General features: G+C 44.0%; 1 protein-coding gene across 7 annotated transcripts in view; it reads left to right on the forward strand.

Annotated features, from left to right (window-relative positions):
* The window catches only part of PALM2AKAP2 (PALM2 and AKAP2 fusion), a 448,665-nt gene that overhangs the window by 373,306 nt on the left and 49,573 nt on the right, over positions 1-25,786 (forward strand). Inside the window, exon 1 of one of the 7 annotated variants that reach the window (XM_074361979.1) lies at positions 18,911-20,809. The exons of the other annotated variants lie outside the window; for them this stretch is intronic. The gene's annotated coding sequence lies outside the window, so the exon portion shown is untranslated. Of the gene's footprint in view, positions 1-18,910; positions 20,810-25,786 lie in introns of those variants that run through there. 7 annotated transcript variants of the gene reach the window in all.

The following is a 25,786-nucleotide window of genomic DNA, read 5'->3' on the forward strand; positions in this document are numbered from 1 at the left end:
TATAGAAGCTGTGCCCGCTGGTAGCTTAGAAAAGAATTGGCTAAGCTGAGTATTTAAAGTGTTTTGAGTCCAGGAAACCAAGAAACAGAAAGTGCAAGAATCTGTGGTTTATGTGAAGGTATTTTGTATCTTTCCAGCAATTGAATGAAAGGTACATATTGAAAGTGAACGTAGTTAAATAGAAGGTGGTGCTGCGTCAAGGTGGGAACGTGCAGAACTTGCTTTGGGAGGGTTGGAGAGAGACTGTGCATATGTTAACAAATGAGAGAAGATGATTCTTCTGACACTTGATTTGCTTATTTGCCCAAAGTCTTCTAGAAAAATGTGTATTTTGGAAAATTAATCACATGAGCTCAAGCTGAGGGTTTTCCTATTGATGAAATAGGTGATGAGTCCAGTGATATTTTTCTTAGCGGGGAAAATTCACAGCTTGCACCAGCACGTTTCGTTGAGCATGACTGTTTGCGTTTTGGAATACACAGTGTTAGAGAAAGAGAAATTTTGGAAAGGCAGAGGGGTGAGACGAGAATTGTGGCTTGCATGTTGCCTATAATCATACACTTCTTTTCTTAGGAGCCTATTTTTGTATTATGTTCTTAAAATAGCGCCCACCACGTTTACTGTCTGGCTAGGCAGGGCACAGCATTTCATTCACTGTTTGGGCTAACATTCTGTGGACATGAACTTTTTCCACAGACAGTCCCAGGACTGAAAGGGCCCTTAAAGGTCAGCTGGTCCAGCCCCAGCATCCGCTTCCCAAGTGATCCATTTCTGCCAACAACTAGAACCTGATTTTCCAGTGGCAGTCTAGTCAATTTGGACAGTGCCCAGGTGACAGAAAATTCTCCCTTATGTGAACTGGAATCTCACACTGGCTTCTCTCTTTCTGTGCTTCATCCTTGCTGGGGGTTTCAGAGTCCGTGCAGTTCAGATGCTAGAGATTTGGAGGAATGTTTTCATGCTCACACCACAGCCTCAACCACCCAGCCTTCCTTCTCCATCAGGTCCCCACTCCTCCATCTCTATTTCATTTCATAGTTGAAGCCCTTTACCACCAACCTCCAACCTTCTTAATATGTGGAATCAAGAAAGGAACCTGTGTTCCAATCCAGAATATCACTTTTCTAGCTCTTAGTTTTACACTTTTGTGAATATAGCCCCAGGTAGCATCTTAACATGGGAGGGTTGGGCTCTAAAGGGTGAAACTTGGTGTGGTAAATAAAAGTCACCCCTGGAGTCACCCATAAAGTACCACCTATAGAAAGAACACATGGTTTGGTGTCTGTAGCCCTTATAATAATTCCTGTTATCCTAAGGTTTAAAACTACTGATTTGGGGGGTGGAGGGTGGGAAGGGATAGACGGGATTTTAAAATTATAGAATAGATAAACAAGATTATACTGTATAGCACAGGGAAACATACACAAGATCTTATGGTAGCTCACAGAGAAAAAAATGTGACAATGAATATATATATATTCATGTATAACTGAAAAATTGTGCTCTGCACTGGAATTTGACACAGCATTGTAAAATGATTATAAATCAATAAAAAATGTTAAAAAAAAAAAACAAACCAAAAAACACTACTGATTTGGCCTAAAGAATGGAATTAAAGAAAAAACACATCTTATTTGCAGAAGACTTCCGAATAAAGAAAGTAGAATTAATAGAATATTTGATGCATCTCAGTGTTGTGAGAAGAGATTTAAAGATATGGTTAAAATTGGGGCTTATAGCCCAAGGAACTGTATTTGGTATCTTGTAATAACCTTAATGAAAAGGAATATGAATATATATGTATATATATGCATGACTGGGACATTATGCTGTACACCAGGAATTGACACATTGTAACTGACTATATTTCCATTAAAAAAAATATTGGGCCATAAAAAATGACAACATAATGCCATTTGCAGCAACATGGATGTCCCTGGAGAATGTCATTCTAAGTGAAGTAAGCCAGAAAGAGAAAGAAAAATACCATATGAGATCGCTCATATGTGGAATCTAAAAAAAAACAAAACAAAAAAACACATAAATACAAAACAGAAACAGACTCATAGACATAGAATACTAACTTGTGGTTGCCAAGGGGGCGGGGGGTGGGAAGGGACAGACTGGGATTTCAAAATGTAGAATAGATAAACAAGATTATACTGTATAGCACAGGGAAATATATATAAGATCTTGTGGTAGCTCACAGCAAAAAGAAATGTGACAACAAATATATGTATGTTCATGTATAACTGAAAAATTGTGCTCTACACTGGAATTTGACACAACATTGTAAAATGACTATAACTCAATAAAAAATGTTACGGAAAAAAAATTAGGAGCCTAAATTAGTGAGGAATATATAAAATATTAAGTTAAAAGGGAAAAGGATTATTATCAGCTTTGAAGAAAGTTGTAAGATATTCAGAAAAGTACTCATAGTTTATCACATGGCTAATCTGAAAGAAGTCATAAAGATTCATAGTAAGACTGATTTTTAAAAGTTTCTGTCTAATTATATTGGAGGGGAGGGGCACAGGAAAGGTAGACGTGTGTGGTGGGGGCATGGAATGAGAAGCCACAGAACTGCCGTATCACACGTGGCCCACCTGACACCATCAGGCTTCTGGACACTCGGGCCGTATTTTCCATCCCTGTCCTACATAATGTGTTTGCCTCGAGTGTTACGCCCCTTTCCAATTCCTTCACCAACAATACATCTCTAGGGTCATGAAGATCATTAAAGAGCAGATAGTCATTTCATCCGTCTTCTTAACGCCTCTTGCGCATTGCCCTAAGCATAAAACCCAAATCCTTGGCATTCAAAGCCATGAACTGTGATTTCACCTTCCACCCATTTCTCTAACCTTATTTCTTGCCACTCTAGACCTCACTCTTCATGCACCAGTAAAACCCAAATTACTTGGGTTCTCTGTAAATAGTTTGCCATTTCAGCCCAAGTATTTTTGGTCCTGCTGCTCTTCCTGCCTGGAATAGCTATTCCCCAACTCCTGGTCACTTGTAACCCCCAACCCATACCACTGTGGCAGTCCTAACTCTATTCTCCTTTTGATTAATCAGCCCTTCCTCCAGGAAGCCTTCCCTGACTACCCCAGGCTGAGTGAGGTGTCTCCTGTGCTCTCAAAGCACTGGTACAAGCCTCCCTCAAAGAGCCTTAGAAAAAACACTTCATCTTATTATTGCTGGTGTGTCCATCTCTCCTGGAGAAAGTGTGCACCCACAGGGCGGGGGATCCTGTCTGTCCTGATCCTGGCCCGTGCCCCGTATCTGACACACCTCATTCCCACAAAGGCTGGCACGAATCTTGTTGGGCTTGAGGGTTACAGTCATTCCTTCACAGGTGGCTCTTCAACGCCACAAGAGGAGTCTTGTGTCTGTTCTTGGAGGATCCCAAGGCAGTGGACTCCGCATCTCCAACCTTGTGATCCTGGTCGGAGGTTCCTTCACCTCTGTACCATTTGAGTGCAGAACTGGATGCTCTGGATGAGCTGGAGAACAGGGTTCCATGGGTCAGACCTCTGATAAAAGCCATTCACAGTTCATTTGCCAGGATGGGTAGACTGCTTCTTTTTCCGTTCCAGCAAGGAAGCACCGTGGCCAGGTGACTTGATTCATTCATTGACTGACTCAAGAAATATTTACAGTGTGTCTGCTCCGTGCCGGGCAGTGTTCTGGGTAGTACTGGGGAGATCACAGGGAATGAGAGAGACAGGGTTTCTGTCCACAAGGACCTTACATTCTAGAGGAGAAAAACGATACAAAGCAAACACAGGCAAAATCATCTCAGGTGGTGAAGCTGTCGAGAAGGGAAGAAAAGGGGAGTATGGGGTGAGGAGGTTGCTTAGATGTGGTGATCAGGCAGCATTTGTGCTGAGATCTGAATCTGAAAAGAAGCTGCTCACATGAAGAGCTGTAGCTGCACTGCCTAATCTGGTGGCCACCGGCCACATGTAGCTGTTTAAATTTGCTTTTAAAGTAATTAAAATCAGTTCCTCAATCACACTGGCCACATTTCAAGGAGTCAATAGCCAGCATACGGCTAGTGGCTACTATACTGGACAGCACAGATAACAGAGCATTTCCATCATCGCTAAAATGTTCTATTGAGCAGAGCTGAGCTAGAGGAAGAACATTCAGGGGAGAGAGAGCCACAAGAGCAAAGGCCCTGGGGCAGGAACAGGTTGGTGTTGGAGGGGCCGTTGTGACCAGAGCATAGTGAGCAGTGGGAGAGAGGGCATTAGTTAGGCAGATGGGAAAAGCAGGGGAGAAAAGGACATTAGATTATTTGAAGAAGAGCACATGTATCTCTTTCAAAGAGCTGCCTCCTTTAACTTCACTTGTTGAAATTGAGGCTGAAGCAAGACTAGATTTGTCTGATAGAGTTTTTCAAAGCAGAATGAAAAGGATCTCTAGAGAGCATGTAAAGCATGTAGAAACCAATTGAGAAAAGAACTGTGTTGAAGAATACGATGTGGATACAGCAAGCCCTGACTCAGAGATAAAGACTGGTTGATTCCAGTGGCCAGTGGGTGAGGTCATAGTGCTGTCCCTTGGACCTAGAGGAGGTCCTAATTGATGCCAAGAACATAATTTCCCGTATCTTTTCCCAAAACCTCTTAAAAGTAGGACAGTGTGGAATTCCACCCCTTCCACCCCCGCCAGCCCTCCCTAATAACAATTCTCAGTAGGAGTAGAATTTTGACTTTTGTGTCTTAGGAGCTAGAATTATATTCCTTTCCATTAACAGGGGCATCTGTGTCTTGACTTCATCTGGCATCACTTTCCCTGAAGTGCTCATCCCTTTTCACGCCTGCCTCTTTGCTAAACAGGTTTTCTTCCTCCCTTTGTAAAGGTGCCTTTGTTTAAACTAATAGAGTTACTTGTTTTTACTGTAAACACAGTGTCCAGTGACTCTCCTTATTGTTGCCAGCCAGTGGCTTTGCAGAAGGGAAAGAGTCTTGAAGGTCACTTTCTGGTGTTTGTATTAGAAAATGTCATCATAACATAAAAAAAAAAAGGGGGGGACTGCTCACTGTCTCCTCAGGGTTCTGTTATCCCATTACCTTTGAATTCAACTAACAGCAAGCATTTGCTGAATAATAATTGAGCTGGTAAAATGTAATCTGATAATTAGCAGCTGTGTCCAAATAAATACACTTGGCTTCTGTTTCATTTGCCCTCGAAGACTCTAACATGGTTCCAAAGTGTACCTTTCAATCGGAGAAGTCCGACCGGTTCACATTGCAGTGTGAGTGCTTCCTGGGGCGGCGGCCACCAGGTACGGGCGCGTGTAGGATGCCGGCTCCGTCCCACTTGCCCTGAAACGCTGTGACCTGGCAGAGGGCTGAGTCCTTGCGTTGGATGTCCGATCACGCAAAGGGAAACCCGGGCGAAGCTTTAGGAGCAGCTGGTTCCCAAGGTCGGGTTGTCACCGAGGGAGAGTCAGGTCATGATTGCCACCTGGATGCTCTTCTCTCTCTTTACGGTAGGTCTCTCCTGGGTTCCTTGCTTTTACTGTGCGGTTCTGCCGCAGGCCGCCGAGGGAACTTACACCTTTGGGACCGCAAACTCCCTGAGGCTTATTTCCTGTTGTTCTTTAGGAAAATTACTTTTATGAACTCAAGGCACTGGAGACTCCACCTGGAAAGAAAAAGCACATCCCTGACATTTTAGGCACTGGAAATTCTAACTCAACTAACAGTGTGTTTCTCTGGCCGACTTTTCTTTGAAAAAAGCTAAAGCAGAACAGTTTTCGAAGGCTGCAAAAATGCTATTCTGTTTCAAGTTCCAATCCTGTGAATCATTTCTCTTTCTCAAGTGATTACTGTAATACCTTAGGACCTTCAATTTATATAGCACTTTTCTTCTCAGGGAGGCAAAGCTTAAGTAGAAATGTTCTCTGGGATAATAATCTAATGCTATAATCATTTCTAAACTAGTTCATGATGATTGTCGATGCATTGCGGGGAAACTAGGCATACGGCTCATAAACTGTGAATACATGAAAGCTATACAGGTCATGCTTTCTAATCTGATCAAATTATTTGCCACTGACCTTGAACATGTTGGCAAGGTAGGTAGACATGGGGGTGGAGCTAAAGAATATCCTTCTTGGGGAGAGGGCATAGCTCGGGGGTAGAGTGCATGCTTGGCATAGCTCGGGGTTAGAGTGCATGCTTAGCATGCACGAGGTCCTAGGCTCAATCCCCAGTACCTTCATTAAAAAGATAAATAAATAAACCTAATTAACCCCCCCCACACACACCACACACACACACACACACACACACACACACACACACACACACACACAAAAGAAGGCATCCTTCTTAGAGTTTGAAAACTATTATGTGAACCCTTTTTCAGACTGACTTCTGGACAAGCATCCTGTAGCTGGGGGCAGTTTTTGTATTTGTGTGCTTTTCTCAGCCAAAGTCAAAGAGTGGCCGGAGATATTGTACAATCCTGTCTGTATCAACTATAGTGAGAGTGAAGTAGAGAAAGGAAGGGTGGAGTTACAAGCTTGAACGTTTTCAAGTTCACAAAGACCAGGTATTGTCTCTGGTCAATACCAACTATTCAGAAACATCCTTTTAACTCAAGAGTGGTGACTTCATTTTCAGAACTCTTTCACGTTTGCATGTGCTGATTTATAGAGTAATGCGTGTGGTCTTTGTTTCTTTTCTGATCCTAGAAAGTTTTGTGTATTTATATTCACTTTTTATTTACACACAGTACAACTCATTCTTTTTGCCATATAATTCTGAGTTTGGACAAAGGCAAAGAGTTGCAGATCCATGACCACAGTCAAGGTGCAGAACAGCTCAGATTATCCCACATAGATATTTTGTTTCAAATTTCTATTGGCATGTTTTGGTATCAGCGTTTACTCTTAACTTCTGATTATGGACCCAAAACATTTTGTAACAAATAGGGCAGCGTGTATGTGTGGTGTCTGACACTTTGCATGCACAAGACTGAGTGAGATGACCTTGAGTGAGCAAGGTCTCATTTGCTGATTCTTTTCTCAAAGAGTTATAAATAGGAAAATCGCACCATCTGATTAGTTGTTTCTTCATATTACAATTGGTAGATTAGAATGGAATAATGTATTGTACAATATATTAAAATAAATGAAGAAATTTATGATAAATACTGTAATTAGTAAAAGTACTATCCTAAAAATGAAAAAAAGTCAATGTTTTTACAGTTTAGGTTTTTTTTAATGTGATTTTAGTTCTGCATGGTTTTAAGGAATGTGGTTTTATATGAAATGCTGCTAAAAGTAAGGGACTACATAACTCAAACAGGGATTAATAGCTCAGATCACTCAAGAGTACAGGCATGGGCTTCAGGCATGGCTGGATCCAGGGGTTCAAGTGACATAATCAGTGTCCCTCTTTCCCTATTCAGCTGTGTTTTTCTCTGTATTGGCTCTGTTCTTGGTAGGTTCTTTTCCTTGTGCTATCAAGATAACTGACAGCAGCTCTGGGCTTTCATCCCATTTTTTCGATTTCTTTCACTTCCAACCAGTCTCAGAATGTAGTCTTACTGGCTTTGTTTGGTTCTCTTGCCCCTCATGACTCCAGAGGGAGAGTGCAGAGTGAAGGTGCAGCGTTCTGATTAGCCAGGCTTGGGTCGCACACTCCCTCTCGGAGCTGAAGAGGTGTCAGCTCCCCTGGACCATAGGCAGAAGGAGGTAGTGGCAGAAGGGATATTTCTTTAAGGGAAATCAAGGGGCACTCAAGTCAGAACAACACATAATATAATGAAGCCTCCCTAAAAACCCAAAAAGACAGGGTTCACAGAGTTTCTAAGTTGCTGAATATGTGGAGATTCAAGGGGAGTAGTTCACTCCGAGGGCATGGAATACGCTCTTTCCCCATGCCTTGCCTCAGGCATCTCTTCCATCTGCCTGTTCCTGAGTTACATCCTTTTATAACAAACCAGTAATCAAGTGAGAAAACAGGTTTCCTGAACTCTGCAAGCTGCTTTCGCAGGTTGATTGAGCCCAAGGAGGGGGTGTGGGAACCTCCAGCCTGTAGCTGGTTGATGAGAAGCACAGATAACAACCTGGGCTTGCAATTAGCATCTGAAATGGGGGAGGGGGCAGTCTTGTAGGGCTGGGTCCTTCACCTGTGGAATCTGAGGCTAACTCCAGGTAGATAAGTGTCAGAATTGAGTTGAATCATAGGACCTTCAGCTGGTGTCCCAGGATTGTGTGTTGTGGGAGGAAACACCTCCCCCCACCCAACACACACTGGAATTGGTGAGCAGAGCTTTTTCTTTGGTGGGGAGGTAATTTTATTTGTTTGTTTGTTTGTTTGTTTTTTATTTTTTATTTTTTTATTATTATTTTTTTCGTGGCGGTACCAGGACCTAGTGCATGCTGAGCACACACTCTACCATTTGGGCTATGCCCTCCCCCTAAAGCAGAGTTTTTTCTTAAAGTGATATGTCCTCTGGTTAGGAATGATTTAGAAATGAACAAGTTGTTCGGATCCAATTGATTTTTCACAGATTTAGAATTTGAGAAAATCCACTAAACATCACATCCCTGAATGGTGGGCCCCTAGCATAGATTAGGTGCTCAATAAAGATCTGTTGAAGAAATTTAATCCTTATGCTTTAGTTGAGGGTTTTGGAGAAAATTATTCCAAAGACCCCCTTCCCAATCTATGCCTTTTCTATAAAATTATAGTAACTTTGAAATCGAGTCTGTCTCTATCTTCTTGAGCCAAATAGATGTGTGTCTGGGGCCATTTTACTGTTTCTGTTAATGACTTAGGTTTTAATGACAATGATCAGTCCCTGTAGCAAGAGAAATAAAACCTATGTGAATCTCTATAAAATCTATATGGACATAAAGCTTTTAGAGAAATACAGCTGGATGAATTTTTACCTCTGCAGATGAGATCATTTTGTGAATTCTCGGAATGATAACTACTGCGGTTTGGGTCCTGAGGCATCAGATGCCTGGTGAGGGCACATTGTAAACTGATACAGCTTTACAACCATTCTCCTAAGTGGTCAGTTTGGTAGACATCTGGGAATTCGCCCCTCTAAGCTGGAGTATACTAGGTGTGGGAGATACACAGATGGCTAAGACAGAATCTTGGCTTCTGAGTCTTACTGTCTAATTTTTTTTTAATTGTGGTAAAATATAGATAGCATAAAATTTGATCATTTTAAACCATTTGTAAGTGCAAAAGTCAGTGGTATTAAGTACACTCATAATGTTATACAACCATCACCACTGTCTGTTTCCTGACCTTTTCATCATCCCACACAGAATCAAACAATATTTGTCCTTTCCTGTCTGGCTTTTCATGTAATATAATGTTCTCAAAATGGCCATCCTGTAGCATGTATTGGAATTTCATAACTTTTTATGGCTGAATAATATTCCTCTCTGTATATATGTGTGTGTGTGTGTGTGTGTACTACATTTGTTTATCCATTCATCCATTGATGGACACTTGAGTTTTTTCTACCTTTTGGCTATTGTGAATAAAAAAAAATGCTGCTGTGAACTTTAATGTATAAATATCTGTTTGGGTCCTTGCTTTCAAGTCTTTGGGTAGCCTAGGTTACGGTCCAGTTGTACCTCTTGCCTGGCCATATCCTTTAGCTGCTTCTCGCCAAGGTTTCTGCTGATGGTAACCTTCCCTCGTGATTTGTACTTTTCCCTACCATACATGTGAGGATCTGGATTGGTGAAATTTGATGGGAAAGAAGAGAAATCAGAAAGCAACTCTTCTGAGAACAGACATAGTGAATCCCCAGGGTTCTGACAGCTGGCTTTTTCTTCTCATGCCAAGCATCCCTGTAAGGTAGCAGCTCCCCCCTTTACCTCGCATGGATGCCTAGGAGCAAGGGGCAGTCAGAAAATCTCAGAAGATCTTCATGGAGACCTCTCTGAAAACCATGTAAATGGGGGACGCTGTCTCAGCGGGTCACCCTGGTTAGATGGTGCAGGATGGAAACCTCGTTATTAAATACTGCAGACCGGGAGGATGCTGGCCGTCTTTCTTTATACAGTCTTGCTAGCTGTGAGTTCTGGCAGGGAGAATCCTGTGGGGAGGCCGGCTTTTATCTGGAGCTGCTTGTATTTGGGTTGGTGGCATGCCTTAGAAACAGAGACAGCCTTCCCTTCCGCCACCCCAGGCTTCCAGCTGAGTTTCCTTTTAACCCCAAGATTTCGGGGGATTTCGTATGGACCCTGAGCTCTGAAAGCAGATCCCATAGGGCTGGCTGTCAAGCACCAGAATAGCCTTTTGTCCTTCGGGAGCTGCCCAAAGCCAGTGGAAGAGGGGGAAGAAAGCCTTTTTTTTAGCATGAAAATACATTACTATAATTCTTCCCTTCCATTGCCCGCTCCCCATTTTGTGCTGTTTACGGGCATCAGGAGTTTTTTTTTTGTTGTTTTTTTTTCCCTAAGGCTGAGTGAGTCACAACATTTGGCCATAGCAATGGGAAAGTGCTGGCTGTTTGAGTCCTAGAAGGAAGGAGAATTGAGCTCCCGGGCTGGGCCTGGCGTTGAACTAGCACATCTCTGAGTCTTTCCCTCCTCCAACCCCGGCCGGTTAAATGTACAAGGTTATTCAAACAAGCCCCCGAATCAGTGAGCCTGTGATGTCTGTAATCACATGCTCAAATTAGATTTTCAATTAAAGTGGTGAGGACTGTTCATGCTACTCTTTCTGTGGATGAAGGGTGATGTGTTTCTCCATGGTTTATCCAGATTGATTCATTCTTACCGACTCCTCCCACCACCCTCCTGCCAAAAAAAAATAAAAAATAAATAATAGAGGAAAAACCATCCTGTGGACCTGAAGATTGTCACCCTAAGTGAAGTGGGCCGGAAAGAGAAAGAAAAATGCCATATGACATCATTTGTATGAAGAATCTAAAAAATAATAGCAATAATAATAAGGACACAAATGAACTACTTATTATTTTGATTTCTTGAATATGTGTAAGCACATTTGACTGTCCTTTATGATTGGACTACCGCATTCTGTTGATTCTTATTTTGTAGTCGTCTTTATCCCTCTGATAACTATGTAAGTTTAAAAAGCTAAAGATCTAATCTGTTCTTAGAGACAATAATTAGTACATATATGTAAACTAAAAAATGGGCCATATACTGTATATATATACTTACATGCAATATAATGTGTATGTGTAGTCGAACTGTAATAATTCTACATAATAAAACTGAAAACGGAAAAAGAAAATCCTAAAACATCAATGCCAGTTTCAGGTCCAAGGGTCCAAGGGTACCAGCTGGTGATGGCTGATGTGATCTGGATCTGGTTATTAAGCCTGCCATGGGCACCTGGTTCTTCCTTCTGACTGGCCTAAATGGAGACTTCTAGGTGGACCCTGTGTAATGCATGGCAGGCAATGTTCTTTCCTGACCTGTCAGTCATTTATTGAGATTCTGCTAAGTGCCGAGTGCTAGGGACCTCAAAATGAGTCAGATGCATCCCTGCACCACAGGGTGGACAGTCTGGCAATCTTCCTGCCACTTCCTGGGACAGAGACATTTTTGGGTTCACGACAGAAAATCTGTCACAAACATGAAAAGGAAGACTATTGATTTTTTTATTTATAGCATGAATGATGTGATAAGTAAGGAGCTTCCCTATGTCACACTCTTAATAGAATCACAGAATTTTCAAACTGGTTAAGATTGCTGGCTGTGCAGCTGGACAGCCTGGGTGCACATCTCAGGCGACTTTACTATAAAATGGGAGTAATAACAGTATAGTGTCAGAGATTTGTTGGGGGAAATAAGGTAAATTATTTCACAAAATGTGCTCAGAGTGCAGCCTGGAACTTAAAGCCATGTTACCTTTAAACTTCTGATTCATTCATTCGTCCAAAAATGAGTAGCAGTGATGGTGGCACAAGTCTGTGAATATACTAAAATCCTCTGAATTGTATACTTTAGAGGAGTGAATTTTATGGTGTGTGAATTCATTGGCTCTCAATGAAGCTGTTAGAAAAAGAAGATTAATTGGGCACCTATAGTACCTATTTTGTGCTGGGCACTGCCTTTTCAAACTGAGCAGGTCAGTGATTTGCTGAAGGTAAGTGAGTGGCAGAGATGTTTCTAGAACTCAAGTCCCGGGGCACACAAGCCAAGCTCTTTGCAAACTGTCAGGGGTGAAATGAAGATCGCAATTCGGATTGGAAGTTGGAGCTAGTTTCTGTCCTGCTGCAGAAGCGGAGCTTCAGTTAAGAAAGAGTAGTGGTGTGACCTTCTACTGTCATCAGCTATTTCCAGAGTCCCCCTCACCTGGCTGCACACCTCTGTGCTTTCCAAGGCTTCGGCCAAATACGTTATAAATACCTCTATAGATAAACTATGGAAAAGATGCCAACATTCTCCCCACTCCAGCTCTGGATAGAGAATGGAGGCTTTCTATTTAGGCTTTTCAGTGAGCTATTGCTTTCATTAACTATTTTGTGACATTTGAGAATTCAATCTTCTTTAAAAAAAAAAAAAAGAACAAAAATGGGAAAAAAAAAGGAAGGAAGAGAGAAAAAAGAAAGAGGAAGGAAGGAAGGAAGGAAAGAGAGAAAGAAAGAAAGAAAGAGAGAAAGAGAGAAAGAGAGAAAGAGAGAAAGAGAGAAAGAAAGAAAGAAAGAAAGAAAGAAAGAAAGAAAGAAAGAAAGAAAGAAAGAAAGAAAGAAAGAAAGAATTCAGGGGGAGGGTATAGCTCAAGTGGTAGAGCGCATGCTTAGCATATGCAAGGTTCTGGGTTCAATCCCCAGTACCTCCTCTAAAAGAATAAATAAACCTAATTACTACTCCCCAAAAATAAAATAAATTTTTTACAAAAGAATTACATAGCTTTTTATTGCAGGAAAGGGACAGAATTGAAAAATCACCCCCGCTTACAACCAATATCAAAAACTAAGAACAAATTTTGTCCCCATGGTGAAGAAAATCTTACCCATTCTTGCAATTTCCCAGTTAAGTCTAAAGATCCAGAATGCATAAGAAGAGAGAAGTGTTTTAGGAATAAAATGATTTTGTGTTTTCCTGAAGAAACCCTTCATATAGTAATAGAAACCGTTTTAGATCCGGAGTTGCCTGCAGCCCTCGGCTCCTACCAGCCTCCTGCTTTTTCTGCCACTTGGGCTGTCTTCCTTGTCGTGACATCTGGTTTTCAGGATAAGGGAAAGCCACTTCCCCTAAACTAGTGAAATTACTATCGGGGAAAAAACGGCTCAAGTTTCCAGGCAGTTATGAATGAGCTGTTTTTCGGCGTGTCCCGAGCAACTATCTTTAGGAAGGAAACCCAAGAAGGCGCAGGCTCTCAGCCCCTGCGTTTCCCCAGGATGAGCTCAAAGCACGTCTTCCCGGAGCGGCCCCGGAGAGCACAGGCTTTTCCTAGCAGATGGGCGGCATTACCTCACCCGCATTTAATGAATAGGTTTGCCCCCTGGGGGTGGAATGGTCCCAGAGTCTATTATGAAATCTCATTTGCTTTGCATGAATCGGTTCAGGAGTCCTTGAGAAAAACCAAATCTGAAAAATGAAAAATGGTGGAATAGGCTTGCGACTTGGAGCTACCCCTCTCCATCAGGCTTGTGCCCGAAACTGCTCTGACTTGCCAGGTGATAATCATAGCCATTTTGCACTTTTGTGATGGAGAGAGCTTTTAATTGAATTCCATTTCTTGTGAGTAGGAGCAAAACCAGTTGTAAACACCTTTTGCCTGCCCCTTCTCCCTTCTCTCTCTCTTTTTTTCTTAGGCTGTAGCCTCTGAGCCATATAATTTAGCCCTGAAAGCAGAGAGCTGGAGGAGAAGGGGGGAGGGGGAGGTAGAAGAGAATCATCCAGGTGACACACACAGCTCGCTTTTTTTTTTTTTAACGTAAGCACTTTATCGAGAACGGTACTGAGAACTGGGTTTCCCTTTGGCCAACAACCTCAGGTCTTTTATAAACCAAGGGTTAGACATCTGGCCTTGACCCAAGCTGAGGTTTGAAAGAGTAGGGTCGGGATCTTTGGGTCCAGCAAGAGGTGAAGGTTGCGTGGCTGCCGTTTTGGACAGTGAGACGGTATCCAACGTGGCCACCCTGCCTCCCTGCCCGTCTAGAATGATGCTGGTAACTGCCTACTTTGCTTCCGTGTTTGTCTCTGGATCCCGTCTCTTAGTCACTTGGAGGAAACTGAGGCAGCGTATCATAAGATTCTGCAGAACTGTTGAATAAAAAAAATGGACTCAGGTTTTGGTTCAGGTAATGAGTTAATTCCCCCGAAGACCTCTGTTGACATGGGCCAGGGTGGGGTGGGGGGCTGAAAAAGGCCATTGGAAATGGATGGCTTAATTTGTACTCTTTTACAGTGTCCCACGTATGAAGCTCATTGTGCCAAAGACAGAGGACTGTGTCACCCAGCCCCTGATGTGTAGACCCCCTACATTGCCCCCTGGCCCCTTGAAGGCCACCTGGGAAGGCTTGCAAAGTGGGGGTGGAGGGAGCTTTTAGGATTTGTCTCAAGGACGCGTTTTCGAAATCCTTCTGAATGACTACAAGGATACCTGCCAGGATACTGGACACCTGACAGGCACAAGCGAGGCTGGCCCAGGCCCTCCTCAGCCTAGGAAAGGAGTAAGTTCTCCCAGATGTCTCGAAGACTCTGGTCTGAGGGTATTCTGTGAGGCTGAAGGTCTCTGCTGAGCGAGCCAAGGGTGGATTTGGGGAGGCAGGCGCTTGGAGAATGTGCCCGGAAACCAAGTCTTGATGCCTCCTGACGTACAACCAGACCTTTTCTGGAAACCTAGAATAGAAGAAATGTGCATAGAGATTATAAAGGACATCTTCCAGGAGGTGAAGCTTCTGAGAGCTCCCAAGCCTCCATCATACAGCCGAGGTCCCTAATGTGACTGGGCGGTTTCTAGTGGGTGTTGTCCCCTCTCGGGCTTTTCTCTCAAATTAGGGATCAAACCTTGCTCAAGCAAAGACTTTCAAAAACCAGGCATGCAGGATGTTGGCTTGCCCCTGGGAGTCTGGCCATTGAGGTCCAGGTCCTCCCCCAACTCCCCAAGTGCCCCGAGGGCCAAGGCTCTATGTCCAGAAATGCAGTCCCCTCCCCCCTCACTGCATCCTATTTGTTGGGGCGACTCCTCTGTCATTGTCACTCTCTGGATCTGCCTGAAAGACAAATCGCGGGTAGGAAAATCTGTCAGTGCCTCTCAAGGTCATGGGCCAGGGCAAGTCAGACGGAGGCAGCCGCCCTTGCACTTGGGCGCTTTTGGATGTGAACAGCAGCTGCGTTTCTCCACGTGAGATCCCGGCCAGCTGCCGCCATCATTCCCGGCAGCCTCCCTGGAGGGGGAACACAGCTGCCTTCTATGGGCCTGCCTGAAATCACCCGCAGATGCTTGCATGCTTTAAAAATGAGAATAGAGGTTTAGGCAGAGGTTAAGCTGGGAAATCCTCTGAATGAAATATTTTCCTTTTCGTGGTTCCTCTTGCTTTGGGATGTAATGTATGACCCACCTGCTAGGCAGCCCAGTGGGTCGCTGGCCCCCCCACGAAGCTGTGGCTGTCTTCTCCAGATTACTCCTCCTGCCACTGTGACAGTCCCTGCGCGCTGGGCACCCCTCCATGCGTGTTATATACACCCGTGATGTCCTTTAACACAACAGCAGTCCGTATCCCATTTTCAGATAAGGAAACGAAGGCTCAGAGAGGTCCAGTGGCTTAGTCCTCCAGGTGCAGAACCAGGACCCCAGACACTTTTGTTTGATGCTGGAGCCGCACGCTTTTTCTACCCCTGCAGTTAAGTTTGCTTCCTATCAGCACTTTCCGCCTCAGATGCTAACCCAGCACCAACTGAAAGCAAGAGCATCCTTACTAGCAGAATAGTGCCTAAAGGAATCAGCCTTTTGTAACCTAGACGATGTTTACTGAGCCATTAGGGAGATGCAACGTGTTAGGAAATAATAAAGAGATTTATTATTATGCATTAGAGTATAAACTTTATCAAACAGAGAATAAATTTGCCATCCGGTATTACTGGCATCACATATTTTTGTTTGTGGTATCTCCAGGGCTTGACTGAGAAAGTTAAGGAGGAAAAAAAAAAAAAACAAAAGACAGACATTCAACAGTAAATACATTATTTCACGCCTGGCTTCAAATTAACTGGTTTGATGGGGCCACAGAATTGAAATCCCGAAGTCCTTGGACCACTGCCTCTAGGTGTCGCAGGGCAGCATGGCCAGGGCCGGGATTCCATTCCCTGACCAGACTCCTGGCCTTGTTGGGGGTTAGCCAGACCAGCAGGCCACTCTCAGGACAGAAAGCCAAAACTGGCTAAGCAAATGGTACATCTTTCCCCACTCCTGCCCTCCATGCTTTTATCCTAAAATTAAGACCCAAGTCCTACATGATCTGGCCTGTCCACCTCTCCAGGCATCTTTTCCACCATGAACCCCTTACTCCATCCCAATGTGGGGAGGGGGAAAAAAAGGCCTTTTTCCTCTACCCAACTTAGATTCCTTGGCCTGGGGCCTTGCAAATTAGGCTGACAAAAGACAGAGTAAGAAGAGAAAAGCAAGCAAGTTTTTTTAACACATGCATCATGTGCGTGCTCAGCGATGGGCGACTCAAAAAAGGGGTGGTTAGAATGTGAATTTCTGTAGCATCTTAGCAAAGAACGATAACTTTGTAGACAAGTGACAAGACAAAGGAAAGGGGCTTTGAGCTTCTAGGGTTGGCAAATTGTAGAAAGGCAAATATATGTGGAGACTAGTGGTAGATAAGGACTAGTTTCAGGGAGGATTTTCAGGTAGACTCGGTGTCGTCTCTGGGCTGATGAGTGTCTAGAGTTGTCTTTGGTGATTAACTTCTGTCCTTCCTGGTAGAGAGAGGAAGAGGGGGACACCTTTAGAAGTGTATGTCCTGATTCTAGACAAATAAGGAGAGGGCAGTGAGCTTTTCTTGCGTCTGCTGCTTCTCAGCTGCATTCAGTTCAAAATGATCCTATGCCAAAAGGGCGTACGTTGGGGTGGCAATTCTGCTACCCTTCGCCCCCGCCCCAGGGCCTTTCACACCAGCCTGGAACAGGCTTCTGTCCCTGCCGTGGCTTAGTTAACTCCTCGTCTTTCAGACGGCAGCTCAACTGTCGCCTCGTCACGGAAGCCTCCCCTGACCTCCCCTGACCAGCTCACGTTCCCCTGTGAGAGGCTGTCACAGCGCTCAGTGCCTTTCCTCCCAAGCACTCATCACAGATGCAACTTCACGTGTACGTGTGATTGCAAAACGTCTTGCTTTTCCCGCTCCCATAACTTTTCAGAGGGCAGCTCCATGCCTGGTTCTCCCCGTGTGTCCCAGCACCCGGCCCAGTGCCTGAGACCCAGGAGGTACTTGCCAGAGGGAACAGGTGGATGCAGCTACGCCCAGCACGGGGTCCAGATCTCCTGCTCGCAGCTTCTGTGTTGTAGTCTGCACTAAAGTTGCAACCAGGGAGACATCAAGCAGGTGAACAGCTCATATATCTTAATGGTGGTGTTAAATGTAAAAGGAGAGCTCGCCACTTCTCACTTCGAGTTTCCAGACTTCTGGACCATTCTTAGTTTAAACAGCCCATAGAGGGCTCTTTGGGGGGTCGGGGGGAGGGGATTCCAGAGATGCAGCTTTTGACAAAGGCTTCATCTTTCACCTCATGCCTTATGAGTCTTCTTTGCAGTTTTCCCTCTAGCTGATTTTTCTATTTTTTCTTGAATTTTTATCTTGAGGGGAAATGTCCCTTATGAATCCATATGGAAGACGTCGTTTGCCCTAGCAGGTTTGTTTGTCGTTGAGATTTGATCTGCTGTCAGTAGAGACCCTGGAACTAAGACCTCTGGGGTTAGAGCTGTGCCCTTGTTCCCAGAGCCCCTCTGGATGGAGAGAATTTATTGCCTTTTTGGCAGAAGGTCCATTTTTAATTTTTATTACTTCCTTTCTGGCTCAGGCTTCTCTTTTGGTCTCATGAACTTGCATCCCTCTGCTCTCCGCTCCTTTCTGGCCTGTGTCATGATCCCTTGACAATCTCGAGGGGTGCCAGTTACGTCATCTTGTAGGTCTAGTCAGGGGTCTCCATCCCCAAAACAGTGGAACCTGTGAATCGCCTCCCGGAAGCTCCCGTGTTACTGTGTGTTTGTCACTTGGACACAGTTCTTTTTCCTCCTTGTCTGTGATCTAAATGCTGCCTAGGAAATTTACAAGAGTTCTGCACCCCACCTCACCCTCCTCAATGGCAAGGTGTCATATCTTGAATTCAGTTCAGTCTCAAACTGGATTCTGTCCAGATTTTTTGCTTGGGTTTCAGAGGCTCAGCCCCAAACACATTGAGACTGAAGTTGAAACAGCTCCAGATCTGCTCATGTTTGAGATTCCTCCCAAAACACAAATGGTCCCTTACTTGGAGCTCCCCTAAATGCAGTTCTTGAGCCTTCCATTTCTGTGTTCCTAGTAAACACTCCTGGTGAAAACAGTGAACAATTAATCTGCTTGTGTTCCGGGGACCAGAAAAATAAGCATCAACACTCTGAGGCCTCGCTTTATCAAGTTCTGAAGGCTGGTTTTCACAGCTGATAAGAGGCTTTGGTTTATCAGCTCCAATGGCCTGGAAATGCCTTTGGCCTGAATATTTGGGATGAGCAGAGTGGACCCAGCTTAGGAATTCCAAGAAGGCAGAATCAAGATAGAGAGCTGCCAAGGCTCCCAGATGTGGAATGAAACCCATTTCTAAACTGGATTCTTCTGCTCAGTTGTAATGTGCTTAAAACCCGGATCCCCTTGAGAGTTTTGCACCTGGTTAGAATATTTTGACCCTAGAATGATGCTTCTTTGTGCATTTATCTGTGAAGAATAATGGTCGATAGTTATAAGCCATCTCAGAAGGCTGCTGTTGAGATCTTCAAAATGCTGATTCCGTCTTCCTAGTGCTGCAAAAGTACGAGACAGGAGCAGGTTTGCGGTGTGTGTCCTGAGACTTATCTGAGCCCTTTCTCTCTAGAACTCAACCCCCAAATTGAGATTTTTTTTTTTAAATTGAAGTATAGTCAGTTTACAATGTTGTGTCAATTTCTTGTGCACAGCATGTTTCAGTCATATACATACATACATATATTCCTTTTCATGTTCTTTTTTGGTATAGGTTACTACCAGATGTTGAATATAGTTCCCTGTGCTGTACGGAAAATAACTTGTCGTTTATCCAGAATTGAGATCTTAATTGACAGATTTATCCACTTGCTCAGATTAGTGTTATCTCTTAGAGATACACGGTCATCCTACACAGCATCCCCATTTTACAGGAGGAGAGAGAAAGACGGCAGAAAAAGCAAGGCTAGAACCCTTTCTTCTAGACTGTAAATTCAGGCAGGAGTCTGTATAAATACCTTTTAATGGCTGGTTTTCTGAAGAGTTTTATCTTGAAGGTTAATAAGTCAGAAACTTAAATACACATGTATCCTGTGTCTTGCGGTAAAGCCCTGGGGTTACTTATACCAGAAGAGGGCACCCAGAATGAATGTGTGATGTAAATGGCTGCATTGCCACTCCCCGTGCAATGGCGTTAGTCTATGCCGGTGGTTCCCTTAGAGCGTCTAAATGTTGATATTGTTGCTCCTTAAAATTTGGTTGCTTTGTAGATCCTACATGGGAATTGAATTAACTCCAATCCACTTGACTGAAGCTGCTGCTTTTTCTATAGTTTCGGGGAGTTTTTGTCATTGACATTAGGTGGCATTTGTTTTAAAGGACTCTGGTCACTTAGCCACACATACTGTGTAAGTCATTAAAAAAATAATTAGGAGTTAATTTTTAACAATGTCAGTTTGGTGGTTACAAATTAATATGTTTTAAATCCCCTGTTATTTGACCCTGTTCATTATATCCTGCTGTTCATTGGTGCTGGCCAGCAGAGCTAATAAGATGCTTAAGTACTGCTACGTCTTGTTGCTCATTGCTGTAGGGGAGTTAGTCTCATTTTTTGTTTGTTTTTGTTTTTCTCCTTAATGGAGGTACCGGGGATTGAACCCAGGACCTCGTGCATGCCAAGCACGCCTAGCAAGGAGAGCAGGCGTTCTACCACTGAGCTATGTCCCCAACCCCGGTCTCACTTTTTTTTTTTTAACATGTGGGTGGACATAAAATTTATCAGCCAGCAAATCTATGAGGAACTAACTTTATTACAAGTACCCTTTTAGACTTGCAAACTCCCTCAGCTAGCTGATTAATTTTGCACAATAATCTGTGTGGTTTTCATTCCAAAGCTTTTTGGGTAATGCTGTAAGAAACCTTGGGTTGCTGCAGCAGAGTAGTCCAGGGTGGTTTCTATATAAATATATCTCCTCCTCCAGTCTGATGCTCTTATTTTCCCCTCCAGATTCTTTAAAACTCCCTACCCTTGTTATGCACAACATAAATACACAAATTATTGTCACCAACAGCCTTAGTGATTTAGAAATGATTGAGTGGCTACATTGCATATTTTTGCATTGACGAGAGTGCTTCTTTGGCAAACATGGTTTAGATTTTTTAAAGAGGAAAACCTCAGGTCCGTCAGGTTAGTTTTTTCTGAGGTGGAGGTGCAGGTAGAACCATACTGGGCCTCAGCAGGGTCTCTGACCCCCAGATGATGAGAATTTGTGACTAAGCTCTGAAAGAATTGACCACAAGGAGACTGGAAGTCCTGAGAGCTGGGTCCAGAGGTGGCTGGGAAGAAGACTCTCACCCAGAAGAGCAGCCCTGGGGAATGTGAAGTGAGGTAATGGCTTAAAGCAGGGGACCGTACTTCTAACCGCCTCAAAACTCCTCTTGGCATTGTTTGCTCGAGGGATGGGTAAGGTTGCAGCCTCTCTTCAGTAGGGAGAGAAGAAGGCTTCCACGGTGGGCATGCGCTGAAGGGAGGGTGTTACTGCGAAGAGAGAGGTGATGGGCGCTCTCGGTGCTTTGTCTGTCCCGGTCCAGGTGCGCTGAGGACCACTGTGCTCGTTACAGGTGCGCAAGAGAGGAGGCTAGGGAAGGGGGAGAATGCCAGCCAGGGGTGGATTTTTGAGGTTGGGAGGACAAACTTGTTTTGCTTTGTGTGTGTGTGTGTGTGTGTGTGTGTGTGTGTGTGCGCGCGCGCGCGCGCGCGCGCACTGTGTGCACAAGTGCCTGTGCTCCGAGACATCCATCAACAGCCCAGAAACTGGTTGCCGTTGGTCTCAAATGGCTAGCTTATTAAACCTAAAGCTGCTCTCTCCATTAGGAAATACTCAATTCCAGCCATTAGCCCTGAGTGTGAAAGAACCATTTCACCCCCACTCCTCCAGTCTGCTTTGCTCTGTCTCCAAACAATGCTTTGATGTTCAAGGTGCTCCTCATGGAAGAGAAGTCATCAATTAACCCAAATGGAAGGTTCAACTGAAAACGAACTTTTCATAGAAGGAACTAGCTCTGAGTTCACCATTGACTGACATTATCTGTCTGAGATACATTCTCATGCAAAGACCTAATCTCCACCTATGTAACACAGGCTCAAAAGTGTTCTAGTTATTTGGTTTGTTTTCAAAGTCACTTTGGGAATTGGCTCTTAGCTCACTTGAGGCTGGGGGAGAGGTGACCACGGTTTCCTTTCCAGACAAGTTAGCATTTTAAGTCCTTCAAGAATTAGTCCTGATCCTGTTAAATTGCTAGGATTTTTTGTTTGTTGGTTTTTACACAGAATATAAGCAGAACCATCTATTTTTATAATAGTAATATTGTGAATTTAAACATAATGCAGATGAGGCAAATCTGTAATTGTGTGCTGGGATTTCAAGTCGAAATATCTGATTTTCCCCCAGATACTTTCAAACACTGATGAACTCCAGTGTTAATTTACATGCAGCTTTTCAGGAAAATATCAATTAAATAAATGAAGCTATTTCACTGTTACTTTCTCATTGTGCCTTTAGGTTTCTAGCATGCTTATGAGACCAAAAAAGGGCTATAAAAATTAATTGCCAAACATTAAGAGAGTAAAACAGAGTAGTCACTCCACTATCCTAATACAATCAACAATTTTATTTTTTTTTCTAGTCTTTTTCCTCCTATATTTGCTACAGAGATGTAATCTATCTACCTAGATTCTGCTTCCAATTTCACTAGCCTCACAGAATGTTTCAGAAACTGTACCCTCTACTGCTTAGTGCGTGCAGAGTTTCTGTTTGGGATGATGGAAAAAAGTTTAGAAATAGATGGTGTTGGTGGTTGCACAGCATTTTGAATGTAATTAACCGCCACTGACTTGTACATTTAAGGTGGTTAAAGTGGCATCTTTTATGATATATATTTTTTCTTTTTTTACCACAATAAAAAAGCACATAAAAGTTATGCCTCCAAATTGTTTTTTTTCTTTTTCTTTTTTTTTATTTTGAGAACTAAAAGATTGACAGATTTCAGAGTTTGTAATGCCAGGAGAAAATTTTAGTGCAGAGTTTATTTTTGATGGACGCCCCAAACTACAACTTTTCAGTAGTACTTAGGGTTTGCAACGAGCCTGTAATTTGGAGGGGAAATCTCAGCAGTGGAGTGGCTTGTTATGACAACGCAGGAAACTTTGCAGGTTGAGAGGTCATGTTTCAGGCTGAGGTCATTAAAGCCCTCCCAGGAAGACAAAAGCCTCTGAGGAGGTGATGGTAACCCTTGATTGACCGTGACTGATGGTGAGGTTCACAGACAAAGGTGAGGGGAGCCCTGCCCTCAGGGAGCTCCAACAGTGACTGAGTCCTCTAGAAAGATGTCGAGATGTGACAGAGCAGTTCTTTCTGCAGGGCTGTTTTTCACACCAGGAGACTTGGGGTGGATGGGGGAGCAGTTGGACCTGGGCCTTGCGGAGAGCTGAGGGAGAGGGAAGGGCCAGGGCGGAGGGGCCAACAAGGCGATACACTTAGGGAAGCAGCTCAGGTTTGGAAAAGGTGGCAGGCCCTTAATTCCAGATTCACGAGTTTCCAGGAAAAATAGTCCAAGTGCCATTTCTGCCCCTTTTGGTAAAAAGGTTTTCTTTGTCACAGCAAAAAATACATATTTATGACTATCCAACAAAAGAATTGGCTATTTCCAATATTGTACAGTTTGTTTGCTGGTGCCTCCAAAAGAGAAATTTATCACTCCAGAGAATGAAATCCACTTAAAGGTTCACAAGAAAAATGTTCTACCTACAGAAGAAGTTTCTGGAAGGTTTTTCTAGAAGTGACTGCTGGCTGACCCCCAAGTGACATTTAAGAAGGCTGAGCTGTGCCGAGCTTTGTTGGGAGAAGGGAGACCCAGAGCAAACCACAGTGGCACCCTTGACCTCGAGCACCCGTTGGAGTGGCCGGGTTTGGGATCGCAGACTTGGGGCATCCTTTTGGACCACTCACCTGACTTCCTTTGCCTCTGGGATCTCTGCTCCCACAAGCAGGGTGTTGTAGTGGACTTATGTTCCTGAATTGTATTATTATTATTATATATTCCTGAATTCTTAAATATCACAAAGATGAATCCAGGCTTACAAAGAGGAGAACAGGCCAGGAGCCTGAATATAACTAGGCTTGATGTTTTAAACATCTCATATTCCCTCAGCTTATTCTTTTGTGTTCATGTCCCAACTCTGAAATTAATTGGTCTAATACACGATTTGTTAAACACCAATTAGAGAGTGAAATCAAGAAGTGATTTTAAAGAATGCTCTTCATAACAGACTCAACCACGTTACTCAGAGGTTACTGAAATGCTCACTTAGGCATTTCGGCATTGCACCGTGACATCGAGGGAGGCTGACTTGGTGGGGAGCTGCAAACCCCGGGGTACCACTGCCTTTTTTGGCGATAAAGCCTTGCCCCCTCTCCCTTCCCCATCCCCTTAATGGTCACATGCCCTGCTGAAATGACATACAGGAGTTTTAACCACCTGCACCAATTCTGAGTTGCAGCATGAACTCACCAACACAGAGAACATGGCTTGGCATAATGTTTGTTCACTGTGCATAAGATGTGCTCGGAGAAACTAGAAAAAGTGAGAGATTCATTGTTTCAGAATACAACAGAGCCACATCTTGGCTCAAGGCAATCTTTTCATTCCAGCAGCTTTCTTAGCATCTCACAGCTTGAGATGTTTGTTGCTTGTGTTCCCAGCACTGGAAACCCCCTGCTCTGAAGCCCAGCACCTGTTATTTCCTGTTCTGGGATCCCCACCTTCCACTCCGCTTGCCTGGGGAGGGGTCCACATCCGGAATGGACTGGCTGCTCTCAGATCCATGCTGTTGAGGTCCAAACTGTGTACAAGACAAACAGGCATCTGGGGAGTGACCAGACATTCTCTAGAAGAATTCCAACTACTCAAATGAAGAGAAAGTCACTCACCTTGAGCCTTTAGAGGAGAAATCTGAAGTAGGGACAGATGGCAGACATGGATTCTTTTTTTTTTTAACTGGGGATTGAACCCAGGACCTCGTGCATGCTAAAAGCATGTGCTCCACCACTGAGCTATTACCCACCCTGCCCCAGAAACGGCTTTTTAAAGCTACATCTGAGGCATACCTAAGAACTCAAAGTGAATTCTTAGGTTCATTGAGCCGTGGCACATCCTGTGTCTTGGGAGAGTAGAAGGGATGTCATTATTTGCTTCTTTATAGTAGACTTAGGAGAGGCGGACAAGCCGGGGCTTAGATCTCAACTCTGTCACTCACTTGTCTTGTGTCCTTGGGCAAATTACTTACGCTTTGAGCCTCAGTGTCTTCATCTGCAAAACAGGGGTTATACCCTACTTCAAAGTATTACTGTGTGGATTTACTGAGGTCCTGTATATGTGAAGGGCATAGTGAAATGCCTAGACGTTGTAATGTTCGGTGAGTAATTGTGACCATAGTCCTCCATATCAGTTATATTTCCGGGAAAGGCGACTGGCACACAACTAAGCCAGAGAGCAAACGGGGGGTGGGGGCCAGGGCAGGTATAACTTAGTGGTAGAGCACATGCTTAGCGTGCATGAGGTACTGGGGATCGAAAAAAAAAAAAAAGAAGAATGTGAGAGCACATGAAGAAGGGTTGTGGGATCTGTTCAGAGTACGTGGTAAGGTTGACTAAGAATATGGGGCTGATCTTCCTTGATTGATAAACCCTGATTGCTCTAACTTCTACATCTATAAGGGGCAAGATGGAAGTTAAGGGCCCTGAGACAGGCCGCCTTGGTTCGGTCTCGGCTTCACCACTTACTGCGGGATGTCTTGGGGCAAGTCACTTAAACGTGTCCGAGTCTCAGTTTCCTGAGCTGTATGGTAGAGGTACCCAGAACCCTGGCCTCTTAGGTGGGTTTTGCGGAATAAAGGTGGTTGTGTATTAAAATTGCTTAGTCCAAGGCCTAGTATATCATAAGTGCTTAATACACAGTTGTGATCACCTGATCATCGACCTCCGCCAACACCTGAGGTCTCCGGGCCCCCGCGTGCCTTCCCCCATTTGACAGGTGCATATGCAAGGCCAGCCCTGGGACCTTGTGGCTTCAGTCTTTGCAAACTGGCTTTGCTGGTCAGCAGTATTCACGTGTGCTTCTGCCTGCAGCCGGGTTGCCTGGGGATACCCTGATTCCACATGGATTCCTTTGCACTCCCTGTTTTGTCCGTGAGTTTTAAAAAGTGCAGATACCACAGGGCCGCCCACCCCTGACAGAAGTTTGATAGTCCTATTATTGGCCTGCCGCCAGAGTGACCTGCCTGGTGTGGAGGGTGCCCCTGCCCCAG

Source organism: Camelus bactrianus, chromosome 4 (genome assembly GCF_048773025.1).
Source record: "Camelus bactrianus isolate YW-2024 breed Bactrian camel chromosome 4, ASM4877302v1, whole genome shotgun sequence".
Lineage (NCBI taxonomy): Eukaryota > Metazoa > Chordata > Mammalia > Artiodactyla > Camelidae > Camelus > Camelus bactrianus.